Source organism: Chlorocebus sabaeus, chromosome 8, assembly GCF_047675955.1.
Source record: "Chlorocebus sabaeus isolate Y175 chromosome 8, mChlSab1.0.hap1, whole genome shotgun sequence".
Classification (NCBI taxonomy): Eukaryota; Metazoa; Chordata; class Mammalia; order Primates; family Cercopithecidae; genus Chlorocebus; species Chlorocebus sabaeus.
In genome coordinates this window covers 120,953,141-120,971,849 of record NC_132911.1, presented here as the reverse complement: position 1 = coordinate 120,971,849, position 18,709 = coordinate 120,953,141, and the positions used below count along the sequence as shown (strand labels likewise).

Below are 18,709 nucleotides of genomic sequence, written 5' to 3'. Positions count from 1 at the left end.
TCCCACCCTAAGTGCCGCTATTGAATTTTCAGCTTCCTGGAATTTTCCCTTATTTACTTATGAGCTCAGTGATACATTTTAAAATTCTATTTTCCCCAGCATTTCTGGTGTTTTGCTGCAGAAAGATTTTCTGGCTATATACTCTACCACACTGGCAGAAAACAAGATCTTAGCTGAGAGAGGGAGATGCACTTAAGACCAAAAAAGAAAACAAAACAAACATTAAAAAATGCAAATTAATTTTTTGTTACTAATCGTGCAATTCTCAAAATATGTTACTTTTCTAATTATCAGTTCCTGAAAGAATAGCTACTACCATATAAGTGCTTTATTTATAAAATCAGGAAATTCAGTCTGATGTTATACACTACAATATAGAGAACTTATAATGACATAATAAAATGAGAAATTAAAAAATCAGACTGTGTGTTAACATGTGTTTAATGTGTATATGATCCACTTATTGAAACATGATATCAAAAGAAAACTATATACAACAAGCATTCTTAAAATGATTTGTCAACGGTTTCAAGAAAATGTTTTGTTTTCTGTCTCCTAGTTATATCAATTACTGAGAAACAAGTCTTGGAATATCCAGCTACATTTTTGGATTTGTCCATTTCTTTTTAATTTTATCAGTTTTTGCTTCATGTATTTCGAAGCATTGTTATTAACTGCATAACTACTTAGGATTAAGTCTTTTTGAATTGAGTCTTTCATCATTATGTAACATACCTCTTTATCCCTCATAAGGTTTTAACTCTGAAGTCTACTTTGTCTAATATTAATACAGCCTCTCCAGCTTTTTCAAAATTAGTGTCTGCATGCTATATACTTTTTCCATTTTTTACTTTCAACCTATCTATACTGGGTCATCAGACTTTTCTCCTAAAGGTTCAGATGGCAAATATTTTAGGTTTGTGGTCCATGTGGTTTGTTTCATAACTACTTAATTCTGCCTTTGTAGCATGAAAGCAGCCAAAACAACTTGTAAATGAATGGGCATGTCTGTGTTTCAATAGTTTATTTGTAAGAACAAGTGCTTGGCTCATGAACCATAGTTTACTGACCCCTAACCGATGTTGTCATATTTGATGTGACTTTCTTGGACAGATGATATAGGGAAGCAGTAGAAACTGAAATTTTTTAAAAAACAGGCTTATCACAGAATAAACCACGCATATTCAAACTGTGTAATTTGATAAGTTTTGACATATAGACCCTTTATCACCATTGTATTAGTCCGTTCTCATGCTGGCAATAAAGACATACCTGAGACTGGGTAATTTATAAAGGAAAGAAGCTTAATGGACTCAGTTCCACATGGCTGGGGAGGCCTCACAATCATGGTGGAAGGCAAAAGAGGCAAAGACACATCTTACATGGCAGCAGGTAAGACCGTGTGTGCAGGGGAACCACCCTTTATAAAACCATCAGCTCTCATGAGACTTATTCACTGTCATGAGAACAGCATGCAAAAAACCAACCCTCATGATTTAATTACCTCCCACTGGGTGCCTCCCATGACACATGGGCATAATGGGAGCTACAATTCAAGATAAGATTTGGGTGGGGACACAACCAAACCATAGCAACCACCATAATCAAGGTAATGAGCATATCATCATCCTCCAAATCACTGTGCCTCCCACATCTTCCTGTCCCCCACTCACCCCCAGGCAGCCATTGATCTGCTTCCTGTCGCTCTATATTTGTTTCTACTTTATAGAATTTTATATAAATGACATCGTCTAGTTATATATTATTTTTGTCTGGCTTCTTTCACTTATATAATAACTCGAACTTTATCCATGCTGATGAGTGTATAATAGTGCATTACATTTTATTCCTGAAGAGTACTATATTGTACGGATATGCTACGATTTATTCAATTATTCACCTGTTAGTGGACATTTTGGCTATTTTCCATTTGGGGCTATTACAAATAAGGAAACTTTAAATATTTTGTGAACAAGCCTTTCACAATATATACTTTCATTTCTCTTTGGTACAAATACCTAGGAATGGAATGACTGGATCATATGGTATATGTATGATTAAATCTTAAGAAACTGCCAAACTGTTTTCAAAGTGGTTATACTATTTTCCACCACCACATTTAATGTGAATACAGGTAGAGTTAGTTTTCCATCTATCATTGTGCTATTTTTTTCTTTTGCTTCTGTTTTTCCTTCTCTTTTGCCTCTGTTTCTGCTCCCTTTTGAGTTTTGCTTCCATTTTATCTCCTTTTTTGAATCATTAGGTATATTTCTTTATTTTACTATTCTAGTGGTTACTTTTTGGTTTCTAGTACACATTTTAACTCATCACAGTCTATCTTCAGGTGATATGATACAACTTCACATTGTGGTATAAGAATGATATCGTAGTATATATCCATTTCTACCCTGCAGATGATTGCACTCTTATTGCCATGCAATTTATTTGTACCATGCGTTATAAGCCCCATATTACATAGTTAATATTTTTGCTTAAACTGTCATTTATACACAATTTTAAGGAATATATATTGTTACCAATGTCTTTACCATTTCATTGGTTTTCATTCCTTTTTGTAGATCCACATGTCATCCTGGTCCCATCATCTTTCTGTCAGAAAGATGTCCTTTAATATTGCTGTAGAACAGACTTGTTGGTGATAATTTTTTTTAACTTTTGTGTGTGAATTTCAACTTCCTTTTTGAAAGATATTACCACCAGGTATACAATTCTAGTTTAAAATTTTTGTTTTTTCAATAATTGTGTTCTTGGAAAGAATAAGTGTTCTATAACTGCTGGGTGTTGAATTCCATGTTTGCTTATTAGATCTAATTATTAATGCAGTCATTAAAATGTATTATTACATTGTTTAACTGTTTTATCCTTGCTAATTTTTGTCAGCTTATCAATTACTAATTAATGCATGAAAACCTATGTTTATGGTAGTAGATTGGACATGTTTTTCCTTTAAAGATGCTAAATATTGTTTTATATGAGGACATATTAGGCTCATAAAAGTTTAGAACTGTAATTCTATCATTATGATAGAGGCTTCTATTGCTTGCTCATTAATATTGTTTGGATATTTGTCTCCTCCAAATCTCACATTGAAATGTAATCTCCAGTGTTGGAGGTGGGGCTTGGTGGGAGGTGTTTACATCATTCACCCCTCATGAATGGCTTAGCATCATCCCCTTGGTGATGAGTTCATGTGGGTCCTGGTTATTTAAAAGTGTATAGCACCTTTTGTCTCTTTCTCTTGCTCCTGTTCTGGCCATGTGATGCACTGGCTCCCCCTTCACCTTCTTCTGTGATTGTAGGGTTCCTGAGGGCTCCCCAAAAGCAGATGCTGGAGCCATGTTGGTACAGCCTATACAACTGTGAGCTAATTAAACGTCTTTTCTTCATAAATTACCCAGCCTCATGTATTTCTTTATAGCAATGCAGAAATGGATTAATGCATATACATAATTCTTCTCTCCTTCTGGGTACAGTAGAGTATAATAATTCCCTGACTTTCTGAAATAAGGCAAGACTAAAAGTGACTAGTTCATACAAAGTGTCTATGAGAAGAAGTAAATGCCACTTGCAGGCTGAAGCATTCAATTTATAGCATGAGACAATCCAGTGCTCTCTTACCTTTCCATGGCAAAAAGAAGGTTATGCATTTCTGACAGGGCCACTACAAGACAATAGAGGCTCTATCAGCCTGAGTTTCTGGATGATTGTGTGGAATAGTATACCATTCTGACCTGTAGTGGTTATACAATATGAGTAAAACATGTTAAACAGGATGGATTGGGGGCTAATTTTTACTGAAGCAAAACCTTTCTTATGTCACTAATATATGTAGTGATTCCTTATCCCCAATGAGGCTTTTATCCTTAATAAATTGCTTATGCTGTATTTTGTGTTATACATGAAACAACATTAGCCTTCTTTTAATTTGTAGTAGTTCGGTGAATTTTTTACTTGTCCTTTAGTTTTAAGCCTTTTTTGTTTGTTTATTTTGTTTTTTTTTAAACGTGTCACTTGTAAATAATAGAATATAATAGGATTTCAACTCAATTTGTATTATTTCAACCAAGCATTCAAGTATTCATTTAGTTACTTATGAGTACTAGGCCCTATTCTAGATACTTGGAGTACAGTAATGAATAAAGTAAAATTGTGTCTGTAATAAAACTGTGAATATCTCTCTTTTACTGACAATGTCATAATTTCACCTTCACTGTTAAGTAAGAATGTGTCTGAATAAAATTTGGTGTGTAACTAAACTGTATGTAATTTCCTTTTTGTAGGTATATAATTTAACATTAGTAATTCTGTGTGGCTTAAGCTAACTAGGTTATCAATTATTTTCCCTTAGCATCAAAGCTATTTGATGTCTGTCATTGCTGTTGAGAAGTTTCATTTCAATGTCCCTATTTCTATTAAAGGTAATTTATTTTTCTCTTTTTAAAATTTTTAATTTATTATTTTTCAGTATTGTTCTACTTATGAATTTGTAGATCCCTTTCTTTTCTTAATTTAAAAAAATTAGCAGCTATTTTCTTAAATGAATATTGCTATTGTCTTACTCTCTCTAGAGTTTCTGTAGGAATTCCTATTAGATGTATGTTGGACCTTCTCATTTCTTTGCCTTCATTTCTAAACATTGCTTTCCTATTTTGTCTCTTATCATTTATGATGCATTATTGATTTTTTCTCAGATACATGTTTCTGTTCATTAATTCCATTTTAGTTGTGTTTATCTGATGTTAAGCATGTTTATTGAGTTTTTAGTTCCAGTGGTTATACTCTTTTTTACTTCTCCAAGTTTTATTTATGTTTCCAAATATTTTTATTATTTTCATGTAATGTTTTGTGTGTGTTTGATGTTTTGATTCCTTTCTTTAACTCTCATTAATCTTAAATATGATTATTTTATGTTCTTTTTCAAATTGTAATTCAAATATCTCAAGTTTCTATGACACTAATCCCACTGTTATCTTGTGTGTTGCCTCTAAGCCTTTAAATTGTTTCTTCATATGCTTTCTTATAACAAGCTCATTGTTAGGTGATATATTTTGTTATTGTTTTAACTGAGTATTTTGTGTGACCTGAATTCTAGAAGTTTCTTTCAAGGGTTAGTTTGCATTTGTTTCTGACAGGAACTACTTGAGGCCTATTGAATTTTGGGGTTAAGGTTTCCAGGTTACATGAGTGGTGTAGTTCAAAACATACACTTCAATGCAACATAAATCTTGAATTTGTAATTATTTTTTCTGTCATAAGCCAAGCCTAGACAGACAACAATCTTTGTTTTCTACTTGTTACAATCCATAGATGTTCACAACAAATGCAGTTCTTCAAGGGTCCCAGAATTATGCAACAGTCTTAACTCCAACTCCTAGCCCTGTGTGTCTGTAAGGCCTCACTACTTATGCCTTCCACATCATAAGAACCCAAAATCATGGTTGACTGATACCACTACTTCCTTCTCCTTATTCTTCTAGAAAATCAAGAAGTAGGCAGACAATTAAATTTGGAACTAAGGTAGATATATGGGGGTAAAATGCTGCCAGTTCCTAATAGTACAAAGGTTAAAACAAAAGGAACAATCTTCAATCTTTGCAGTTGACACAGGCAAAGTTTCCTTGGATAGATCACAAATAGCACAAATCATTTAAAAATTGATAAATTGGAATGTATTAAATTTTAAAACTTCTGCTCATTGAAAGATAGCATAAAAACACTAAAAATACAAGAAATATATAATTGCAATCCACATATCTGACAAAACACTCACATCCAGAATCCCTAAATAATTCCTACATCTCAATAATAAGTCAAAAACTGGTACAAGATTTGAATGGACTTCACAGACGATAATCAATAAGCAAGTGTAAAGATGCTCAATATCATTAGTCATCAATGAAATGCTAATTAAAGCCAAACTGAGATCCCATTATATATGTCAACTGGAATCCTCAAACATTGCTTAATGTGAAATGGGACAATCACTTTTAAAACATGATTATCATCTTATATAGTTAAATATATACTTATCATATGACCCAACAATTCTAAGTTTTTACCAAATAAACAGAACACATACATCCACACAAAAACTTATATTTAAATGTTCATGGCAGCTTTATTCATAATAACCAAAATAAACAAACAAACCACAGATACACATAACAGGGATTAATCTGAAAAAAAAAAATGCACTGCAGAGCAAAAAACGCCAAACCAAAAGAATACTTACTATATCCTTCCCATTTATCTAAATTAGACAGCAGTAAAAACTAATGTATAACATCAGAGATCAGATCAATTATTGCCTGAGATGGAAGAATAGAGGCTAGATTCAATGTAAAGAGATACCAGGAAGCTTGTTGGAGTGATAAGAATGCCTTAAATATGGTAGTAGTGCATGGTATGTTTTTTGTCAAAACTTAAAACTGTATACTTAAGATGAGTGTAGTTTACTGTATATAAATTTTATAACATAACTTATATACCTAAACAAAACTGTAAGGATGATAGTAATTTGTTATTACACCAGTGGTAAAACAACAGAGTGAGTCCAGCAGCCAAGCTGGTGCTGTTGTCACTAAACTGCTGCCTCAACATCCCTTAGCTTCCCTAATACCAGAAAAATAGGTGTTCTCAGAGCTTGAGAAGGAATTATGGCCTGTGAAAGTATAGAGTGTCCCCCTGTTCCATAGAGCCTGGATGTAGAAAACCAGACAGGTAGTTATTTTCATGGTCATTCTTGTTTTCTGTAGCGGTCACTGGGCCAGATTTATGTCTAGGATTGACCAAGTCAAAATTAGGGGAACTCGAGTACATGAGTGAGAAAAATGAAAATGAGTCCTGTCCTTAGAAACTTTCAAGATTTTCTATGACAACATACTTTATTGAGATACACAGTTCTGTTTTCGCATATTGTAGCAAATCCTTAGACAACTATCAAAATAACATTTCCCTTCTTCCTCCATTTCTTCATAGTTAACTGATACTAATTTGTTTTCTGGCTTACAGTGGGATTGTTAATGACTTTCTTATTTCAGAGTCTGAGCCAGAGACTCCAGGTCACCAGGCTTTTGTATGGAAATCTAGAGCAGGAGCTGGCAAAGTTTCTTAAAGAGACAGATAGTAAATATTTTAGGCACTTGGGACCAAGAAGAAATATCAACGATATTATATAGGTACTTATATAACAATTTGGAAATACAACTATTTAAAATCATTTTTTAAAAAATTTGCTTACAAGCCATAAATAAATAGGCTTTTGGCTAGATTTTGGCCTTTGGTAGGTCTCATAGTTTGTCAACCCCTGATTGAGGAGAATTAAAGTGCAGTTTTCCTTAGGGACCTCTTTCCTTGGGATTAAAGAGAGGAGGACAATGGTGGTGAATTCCAAGAGTGTGGAGGAAGCCAAGTTCCACTTCTGTGAAATACCTAGGGTTGACAGTACCTTTGATGGATGGGCTAGTACATGGATTTCAAAAGGGATGGAGTGGAAAGCAAACACCAAGGACGGTGGCCTAGGGAGCCATTGACAGAGTTCTCTGTGCCCCAGCTTAGCACCAAGTTGGTGAAAGCAGGTACATTTAAATGGACTAGGAAGCCCTGGGCAAAGATCTTGGGCTTCCCTTCCTGGAAGGAAAGCCCTGATGCCATGAAGCTGAAGGACCCCTGCTCAAGTTCACTGGATTACATAAGCCATTTGGGACTCTGAACAACCAAGGTGAAAAGAAAACTCCTTAATAAAGACAGATATTGGCTATTCCATCGTAGTTCTGGGGGCACTCAGAACCAAATTTATTCTGATTTAAGAAAACAAAACAATGTAATATCTGATGCACATGCATATTGTAAGAAAAAATCTACTGTATATCATTAATTGACACCATATTTTCAGAACCAGCAAACTACTAATTTAGAAGCAAGATAAGTTATAAGCAAGCTTGTTATATTGTCCAGACTCCATGAACTATTTTATAGCTGGGGCAATTAGCATGAAATGAGCAAAACTCTCAATACTTTCTGTGGTTTTCCCACTCTCTGTCTCCTACCGAATAAAAGAGGCATTATAAATCTTCAATAGCGATATCATATCATGATCTAAAAGTGTCACTCAGCTTCTCATGGAATTACAGTGAAGGAGCAGTCAGCCCTTTTACTGTCAAAGACAACTGTCAGCTTCTGCTCTGGTGGATGTTTCCATTGCTGGGCCTTATTATTTTTCTTACCCTTGTTGAAAACATGCACTCCTCTATCACAGCCTTCTGAGGTGCTTAGTAGATTTTGCCATGGAGACCACAGTGGCAGCTTGATGCCTGGTGTGTGAAACAACATGTCAGCATCCAACCTTGCTCAGCAATGAGAATTGGCATTTCTAGGAGCCCAAATTCTCCAGAGTCAGTGCCTTTTGCTGAGAGTGGATAAACATATAGATGAAAAGAGCCTTTATCGCTCCTATTTCTTGTTTATTTGATTGCATATTGTGTTGTTTTGATTTATAATCCACCCTCAAATTCCTGGTTTGGTAGTATCTATTATCTGTGGTTGTCACTTGCAAGAATTGAGCTTTATTTTCTTTACTGCTCTTATGTACCAGTGGTGGGTGAGAAATGGCCTTCTCTGTACTTTCATTTTCACAGGCTATCCATAATAAAGTTGACAGGGAAGTCCCTCAAATGCACATATGTAGTGTGTATAACACAAAGAGGAAAAAAAGAGCCTGAAAGAAAAAATAATGAATACACCTTGAGCACTGAAATAAAAGGAAAGAAGAAAAACATGCTGAAGTCAGGTTTTTGAGGTTAGAAACAAAGTGAGGTTAAAGAAATGTCAAGACACCTGGCTCCCCCGCCACTATGTTAATTTAATATTTCAGAAATGAATATCTTCATGTTTAAAACAGTGATTATAATTCCTCCCCTACCATTTTATTTTGAAAGTTAGATGGCGTGCAGTACGCAGCACTTTGAAAGTAGCTTTGCCCTGCTAATAATTAGATAGTACATTTAAATTGAGTCACTGGAGAATGTTTAATTGTTGAACTCTTTACAAAGCTGAGGATAAAGTTTAGGGAGCTATAAGGGATCATGTAGCAGCCCAGGGCTAGCAACAGTGAGGACCCATTACCATTCCTAGCCTTGAGCTGGTAAGTGTTTACCAGTCCTAAGGAGGGCGGGCGTGGAAGAGCTCACCTAGCAGGAGCTGAGTTCAGTAGAGAGATCCAGTGGACCCTTGGCAACTTAGCAGGGAGATCGGCAGAAAAATACCCCAAACTCACTCACTTCATGTGGCCTGATCTGCTTGTGTCCTGCCTCCATTCCTACCACTACCCAGATTAGCAGACAAGTCAGAGAGCAAGGATGGCTGCTAATGCAAAGGCAGTGTAGAGAAAGGTGAAGAGCAGATGGAGGGAGTAAATGAAGACATCCACAATGACAACAAAGACGGCCTTCTTTCCTCCTTTCATGCCATCCACTTAAGAGTTTTGGGTAGGTGGGCAGATAGATAGATAGATAGATAGATAGATAGATAGATAGATAGAGATCGGGGTACACGTGCAGGATGTGTAGATTTGTTACATAGGAGGAGAATGTGTCATGAGGGTTTGTTGCACCTATTATTTCATCACCCAGATACTAAGCCTAGTAGCAGTTGGTTGTTTTTCCTGATCCTCTCCCTCCTCCCACCATCCACTCTCCGATAGAGCCCAGTGTGTGTTCCCCTCTGTGTGTCTGTGTGTTCTCATCATTTAGCTCCCACACGTGAGAACATGTGGTATTTGGTTTTCTGTTCTTGCGTTAATTTGCTAAGGATAATGGTCTCCAGCTCCGTGTCCTTGCAAAGGACATGATCTCATTATTTTCTGTGGCTGTGTAGTATTCCATGGTGTATATGTACCACATTTTCTTTATCCAGTCTATCATTGATGGGTATTTGGGTTGATTCCATGTCTTTGCTATTGCGAATAGTGCTGCAATGAACATATGCATGCATGTGACTTTATAAGGAATGATTTATATTCCTTTGGGTATATACCTAGTAATGGGATTGCTAGGTTAAATGGTATTTCTGACTAGGTCTTTAGGAATTGCCACACCGTCTTCTACAATGGTTGAACAAATTTACATTCCTATCAACAATGTGTAAGTGTTCCTTTTTCTCCATAACCTCGCCAGCATCTATTATTTTTTTGGTTTTTTAATAATGGCCATTCTGATTGGTGTCAGATGGTATCTCATTGTGGTTTTGATTTGCATTTCGCTAATAATTAGTAATGTTAAGCTTTGTTTCATATGCTTGTTGGCTGCATGTATGTCTTCTTTTGATAAGTGTCTGTTCAGGTCCTTTGCCCATTTTTTAATGGAGTTGTTTGTTTCTTTCTTGTAAATTTTATTTAAGTTTCTTATAGATGGTGGATATTAGATCTTTGTCAGACGCATAGTTTGCAAAACTTTTCTCCCATTCTATAGATTGTCTGTTTACTCTATTGATAGTTTATGTTGCTGTGCAGAAGCTCTTTGGTGTAATTAGATCCCATTTGTCAATTTTTGCCTTTGTTGCAATTGCCTGTGACATCTTCATCATGAAATCTTTGCCCATGCCTATGTCCTGAATGGTATTGTCTAGGTTGTCTTCCAGGGTTTTTACAGTTTTGAGTTTTACATTAAAATCTTTAATCCATACTGAGTTAATTTTTGTATATGGTGTAAGGAAGGGGTATAGTTTCAATTTTCTGCATATGGTTAGCCAATTCTGCCAGCACCATTTATTGAATGAAAATTCCTTTTCCCATTGCTTGTTTTTGTTAGGTTTATCAAAGATCAGATAGTTATAGGTGTGTGGTCTTAGTTCTGGGTTCTCTATTCTGTTCCATTGGTCTATGTGTCTGTTCTTGTACCAGTACCAGGCTGTTTTGGTTACTGTAGCCCTGTAGTATATTTTGAAGTCAGATAGTGTGATGCCTCTAGCTTTGTTCTTTTTGCTTAGGATTGCTTTAGCTATTCAGGCTCATTTTTGTTCCATATGAACTTTAAAATCATTTTTTCTAGTTCTGTGAAGAATGTCCATGGTATTTTAATGGGAATAGCATTGACTCTATGAATTGCTTTTGGCAAGATGGCCATTTTAAAGATATTGATTCTTCCTATCCGTGAGCATGGAATATTATTCCTTTTGTTTGTGTCATCTCTGATTTCTTTGAGCAGTGGTTTGTAGTTCTTTTTGTAGAGATTTTTCAGTTCCCTTATTAGCTGTATTCCTAGGCATTTTATTCATTTGTGACAATTTTGAATGGAAGTTCTTTCGTGATTTGGTTCTCAGTTTGGCTGTTGCTGGTGTATAGAAATGTTAGCAATTTTTGCACATTGATTTTGTATACTGAGACTTTCCTGAAGTTGCTTATCAGCTTAAGAAGCTTTTGGGCTTAGATGATGGGGTTTTCTAGATATAGAATCATGTCATCTGCAAACAGGGATAGTTTGACTTCCTCTCTTCCTATTTGAATGCCCTTAATTTCTTTCTCTTGCCTGATTTCACTTCCAGAACTTCCAATACTATGTTGAATAAGAGTGGTGAGAGAGGGCATCCTTGTCTTGTACCGCTTTTCAAGGGGAACGTTTCCAGTTTTTGCCCATTCAGTATAATAATGGATGTGGGTTTGTCACATATGGGTCTTATTATTTTAAGGTACGTTCCTTGAATACCTAGTTTATGTAAAGTTTTTAACAACAAGGGATGTTGAATTTTATCAGAAGCCTATATATTTTTCCCAAACATTGACTCATTTTCTCTGTTCTTCATTTTCCACAGAACATCTAAAGCAATCTTACAAACTTATAAATCTGATCTAATCTTTTATCTGCTTAAAACCTTCACCAATTTGCCATTGAAAGCCCAGTGTGATCCACCCATGCTAATCTCTACAATCTTACCCAGGCCATTTTCTCCCTGGCTCCCAAACCTCAAGTCATACCTCTCACACGTCTTCTCTCCCTTCTTTAAAAAGTCACACTTATGTCCACTCCAGGGCCTTTGTTCTCACCACTTTGCTCATGATTTTCCTAGAGTTGTTCAAATATCTGTTCCTTCTTATCTCTTCATGCTGTAGCTCAAATACTATGTTGGCAGAAAACCATTTGTGACTATGCATTCTAAAGTATCCCTCATGGCAGACACTGTTGGCTTTCTACCCAATATTTTATCTTCTCTGCTTTCACATTAACAAAACTGCAACTTTTCATTGGACACGTCACTAATCGACTTAAAGACTACATTTCACATCTTCTTGCAGGCATGTAAGACCAAGTGACTTAGCTCAGAGTAATGAAGTGGGAGAATAAGTATCCTGTAGGAATACTAGGAAGTCTTCCAGAGGGATGAGATATTTCCTTGTCTTCATTATTGCCCATCTTGCTGCTTGGAACAGAGATGTGACGGCTAGAACTCTTTAGTCATCTTGAACCATGAGGACAAGGTTGGTACCTTAAGAATGGATCAAAGACTAATAAGCTGGAAAGGTGCAAGATCCCTCATAATCAGGCCTGAACTTTTCAGCTGTCAAATATTTGTTCAATGAGTTTAAAGCATTATTGAGTGTTCTTTTTTCCTATCTCTTTTTCTTGAAGCTCCCAACGCTTCACATTATTTCTTTGTTTATTTCTTTCATTGGACTTACCACTATCTGAAATCATCCCATTTATGGATTTGCTCAGTTATGCATCGCTTGCCTCCCCTCATTGGAGGACAAGGCTCATATCAGTCTTACTCACTAAGTCATCTCCAGCCCCTGAAACAGTTCCTGACACAAAACACAGGCATTCAATAACTACTTTGAATGAATGAATGATTTTTTTTTTAACTTTAGTTTTACTGCAGGTGGGAATGTTTACCCGTGAGTCCAATTTCCTTAATGATTTTCTTATTCCCCACTGGAATATTCACAGTGAAGAACCCAGCCACTATGACTGTTCAGAATCAATGTAAAAAATATTTCTTAAGTGGAGTGACTTTATATTAGGTTCATTGAAAGGCCGGGACTCTGTTGGAACCTAGGACCTAAAACTAATGTAGTCATGCACTGTCACTGTATCAGTCGGCAGTCTAAAATTAAATTTCTGTATTAAGTTGGTTTTATACCTTTTATAAGGGTCAATTTGGGAGTTTTTCAAATAGATTCTTAAACAAGGATACTGCTAACGAAAATCTACAACAACTCCCCGAGGGCCAATACACACAGTTACATTTAGGATTTAATCCTGTGGGGCTCTTTTGCAATAATTAATACTATGGGGAGTTTTTCCTTCAAGATAAAATATTCTGTAACTCTTAATGAGTACACTCTGAAGCTTGTCTACAGTGCAGCCTTTTCAACCCCTTATCATGTAATTCAACTCTAACTTTGTCCACTCAGTTTTGTTCTTAGTCTTCTGGTGGCAGTGAGGGAAGGAATGTATAGTTTGTTGATTGCTTCTGAGTTAGAACCTCTTTAATTATCTCAATTGCTCTAGCTGATTTGGTTTGGTTTAGGTTTGCTCCTACAAACTATAGGGGCTGTTGACAGAGGTGCTTGGGATGTGGGTTTGTTAATCGGGCTGTATTCTCAATCTAGATCTTTCATAATTAGATATGTACAGGTATATTTATAATAAGATTTACAAGAGCTAACCCTTACTTAGCATGTATCAGGCACTTGTCTAAACCCATTTCATGTGCTATCTAACTCAACCATCTTACCAAGAGGTACTATTTTCATCTCCCATTTTACAGATAAGAAAACTGAGGTAAAGAGAGGTGCCTCAACAAGGCTAGCCAAGGTCATAGGGAAAACAAATAGCAGAGCTAGGTTTTGAACTCTGGTCGTCCTGACTCCAGGGTCTGTGCTCTCCATCACCATGCTAACATTCCCTCTAGAAATGAAATCTTACTTTGTGAAACACTTTCAGATGTGAGACCTTATTTGATTATTTAAAAAATATATTCAGGAGAGCAAGACAGACAGTGACATTTTCATTTTAAGAAATCAGAACACGGAGATACCAAGAAGTCAAATGTTTTACTTAAGGTTATAGAAAATTCAGGATCAGTGCCCTGTAGTGGGACCAGCAGAAACTTTCAAGCTAGTTAATCTATGCCAAATATAGGCTCTATTATTACTGGTTGTGTGCTTGGAATGCCATCTTACCTCTTTGAGCTGTAGTTTCATCATCTCATCACCCATACAATGAGATGTAGAGCAGGTGTCTCCATCTTGGTACTATTATCATTTGGGCTGGAGATAAAGCAACATTCCTGACTTCTATTCATTTGATGCTAACAGCATAACCTTTTTCACCTTTTCACCCCCAGCTATGACAACTCAAAATGTCTCCCGATATTACCAATGTCGGGGGTAAATAGCCTCTAGTTGAGAACTACTCTCCCTACCTCACAGTGTATTTTCAGGTATTAAAGAAAATACATATAAAGTGATGGGTGCACAGTGTTTCCTTGGTGAACGTAAGCTAGTATTAATTATACTTCAGCTTAGTTCATTCTTTGACCAGTGTTTTTTCCATAGCAATAAGGAGAGTACTTTCACAGATTGGTGGAGGCATCAAATGAATCAGTGTATATATAAATGACTGGTTGTTACTTAAAACTCATATGCCATATTGAAGCAAGATCAGACTCTGAAGTGTAATACATGAATTAAAATGGTTCATTCTTTGCGGTGCTCAAGTCAGTATTCCATGTTGCACTTGCTTAAGGCAATAGAAAGTCCAGAATATACACATGTGTACACACACCCAGCCCCAAGCTAATTCTCTAGTTCACACTATGGGCACAAGTCTTGGCTCCGGATTGAGTACTGCTACTTCCAATTATAATTACAGTGATTTCTAGTTTATCTAGTATTAGGGTTTTGAGTTCCACGGAAACCAAAAGCTCTTGATCTTTTTTTTTTTCCAAATTCACTTCCTATCACAGCTCCCCAAGAGGCCTTGTTGCACAGAGTCGTCTATCTGCCTTTGGTCATTATAGGATTTCAGCCAAAGACAGTTGCAAAGTATTGATCGTAGCTATTTCTGGTCTTCTTTCTCTACCAGTAGTTGAATAAAGTAAAGAAGGGAAGTTCATGTCACAGGGAAGGATGGAAGAGGATAAGACCTACCTAACAGCATCTTTTGCTGACAGAGGCATTTGAGACTCCATTCAGCAGCCTAAAAATGTTTTGAGTAGGTTTATTTATTTTTTCACAACTTTCTGTTGTAACAGCAATATCTCTGATTGTGTATCTTCAAGGTTCTTTTTACCTCCCATTTATTTAACAGGCAAAGGCATAGGGGATCATCAACTGCACTGGCATCATTCCTCATGGATTTTTAATTTCTACACTTTGCCATAGGAAGAAGCAAATGAAAGCACCCATGCACAAAACACTTTAACAGTTTTCATCATACACAAAGCAAACCGTGCCAAGATGTGAGCATTTCTGGCTTGCCTCTGCTCCTGGACAACCCCTATTTAAAAAATTTTCATATGTTCCCTACATTTTTCCTTACAAATGTCTGTCCCAAATTTGTCCTTTGATAATTGCAGTCTCTTCCTTTCTGCTGGCTCCTTTTCTTCTTATTATCCAATTGTTTAATTCTAATTCCTGGTATATCACTCACTTCTAACCTCTTGAAATTTAGCCTCCACCTTAATCATCCTACTAAAATTGATCTCTCAAAGGCTATCCATTAATAGACTCCTACATATATCCTGAAGTCTACCAAAGCTGAGTCATCCACCATTCCCTTTGGATGGTATCTTACATCTGTACTTTTTCCTATAGTGTCAATACTGTCTACATGCTCATATTCCATTCTGATTCACCAAGACTGTCATTAGCTACCAGGGTTCCTTTGTACAAATTAGAAAATGACAGCTCCTTCTCCAGGTCAATTGTTCTCAAACTGTGGATCCCAGTACTAGCAGTACCAGTTTCACTTGGAAACTTTTTAGAAATGCAAATTCTCAGCCCTACTTGGACCTACTGAATCAAAAACCTTAGGGGCAGAGACCAGTAATCAGTTTTAACAGGTCGATTGGGTGATTCCGATAGATGCTAAGGAGGGAGAACATAGTTCCAGGGGAATGGTGACAGAGTTGCCAACAGGAGAGGAAGGTAGATTTCAGCTCCTATCGGCATCCCTTAGCCAGGCTCCCTTGGCAGAATGGTCCTCCCTAACTTCTGCAGACATACAGCCTGCCTATTACATTTTACTTATCACTTCAATAGCCATTTAAATTAATATTTTAATAGACCCAAGAAGAAAAACCATATAAGGGTCATGATAAATATTGGAAAGCATTTTATAAAATGTATATATTTATTTCTGAAAATAAAAATTCTTAGTAAAATAGAAATAAATGTTTTCTAAAGACATCACTTTACAATATAGATTCTGAAACTCTGAAATAAATCTAAGTGAAGATAAGACACCGTTATAATTTTACAGAGTTTTGAAGATGCTAGCCCTTATCATTAAAAAAGAAAAAAGAATGATCTATTAAAATTAATAAAGGGACAAAGTTACTATTTTCAGATAATATAATTTTATATCAGGAAACTAAGATTAATTTTACAAATTAAGTATTGCTACTGGTCACAACATTAATATATACAAATCAATAGCTTTCCTATTTATAAGTAGTAACTACTTAGAGCAAAGATTGACAAACTATGGTCTGAGCACCTAATCCAGCAAAGTAAGGATGGTTTTAATATCCTCATTTATTTATTTTTTTGAGACAGTGTCTTGCTCTGTTGCCCAGGCTGGAGCACAGTGGCATGATCCTACCTTACTGCAGCCTCAAACTCCTGGGCTCAAGTGATCTTCCTGCCTCAGACTCCTGAGTAACTGGGACCATAGGTGTACACCACCACACCCTTTTTTTGTTTCATCTTTTTTTGTAGAGACACAGTCTTGCTATGTTGCCTAGGCTGGTCCAGAATTCTTGGTCTCAAGCAATCCTCCTGCCCAGGGGTTCCAAAAGTGCTGGGATTACAGGTGCTAGCCACTGCGCCCAGACCCTACATAGTAGAGGGACTGTAAAACACACACACGCCTGCACACATATGTGACAGGGTCCTGAAAAGACTGAAACATTTACTATCTGGCCTTTACCAAAAGGAAGTGCTTACCCCGATTCAGAGAATATGATGTTCATATTTTGTAACAAAAAGTTATAAAAATATCTAGGAATAAACTTAGTAACAAATGTGTACTATCTATATGAAGAAGACATAAAAATCAGATTGAGGACTAAAAAGACTTGAATAATTGGAAAATGGAAGATTTTTTATTTTGAGTGAGAAGACTCAATGAAATCAGTTCTCCCTAATCATGTTTGTAATCCCAACTACTTGGGAGGCTAAGTGGTTTATCTTTTTAATCTATAAAGTTAATTGGATTTTGATTTAGGCATATTTTATCAAAAAAATCATAAAAGCCTATCTCATGTTTTAAATGTCATCAATATACCAAAATCCCATAAATGTTCAGATCCACTTCAGACATCTCAGACTCTGGATGCATGTATGCAACTCCCTACTTAATATCTTCAAACAGATGATAAAAGATATTGTAGAAGAACATATCGAAGCAGAGCCCTGACTTTCCCTAAGTCTCTCCCCCTGCAGCCTTCTTTGTCTCATTTAGCGCCAATTCTAATCATCCATTGGTTTAGACCAAAAATATCCTTAGAGTTTTTAAAGATGTCTTTCTTTTTCCAATACCCCACATCCAGTCAGTCATAAAATAGTTCCAATTATACCTCGAAAATATATTCAGATTCCTTCCACTTCTTATAACCTCCACTACTATCACTCTGCTCCATCTAACATCATCTCTCTACCTGGATTACAGCTGCGGTCTATCAACTGCTCTCTTGTATCTGCCGCTACCCCACAGTATACTCTTAAAAGAGCAGTCAGGTCATTTCTTTTATTTTTTATTTACTATTATTATTTTGGGGGGGTCGGGTGGATGGAGTCTTGCTCTGTCACCCAGGCTGGAGTGTAGTGGTGCTTACTGCAACTTCCGCCTCCTAGGTTCAAGTGATTCTCCTGCCTCAGTCTCCCAAGTAGTTAGGATTACAGATGTTCACCACCACGCCCAGCTAATTTTTGTATTTTTATTAAAGATGGGGTTTCACCATGTTGGCCAGGCTGGTCTTGAATCCCTGGCCTCAAGTGGTCCACCTGCCTTAGCCTCCCAAAGTGCTGGGATTACAGGCGTGAGCCACCATGCCTGGCCTCATTTACTTTAAAACCTAAGGCATTTCATGTCACTCTACTGGACAAAACCTTCTCATAGTTTCCAACGTTGGGCAGGGTAAAAGCCAATATCCGTGCAATGGCCTTCAATATCTGACACCATCTGGTCCACATTCCCCTCTGAACCTGTATCCTAATACTTTCCCTGCCCACTTTGTTCACTTTAGACCCATTGGCCTCTTTGTTATTTTTGTAAGAAACAAGGTGCATACTCATATCAACATCTTTGTGCCTGCTCTTTGTTTGTCATAGAATGTTCATCCCCAAATAGCTAATTTCTGCCTCCTTGAAATCTCCATTCAAATGTCACCTCAGTGATGCCTCACTTAAAACCACCCCCCAGGGCTCCTGGCACCCTGCTTTCCTTTACCTTTCTCTAATGTTCTCCAA

At 36.6% G+C, this 18,709-nt stretch overlaps 1 long non-coding RNA gene across 4 annotated transcripts in view; it reads left to right on the top strand.

Annotated features, from left to right (window-relative positions):
• Window positions 1–18,709, top strand: part of LOC119624872 (uncharacterized) — a 592,746-nt gene that overhangs the window by 500,805 nt on the left and 73,232 nt on the right. The window lies entirely within an intron of this gene.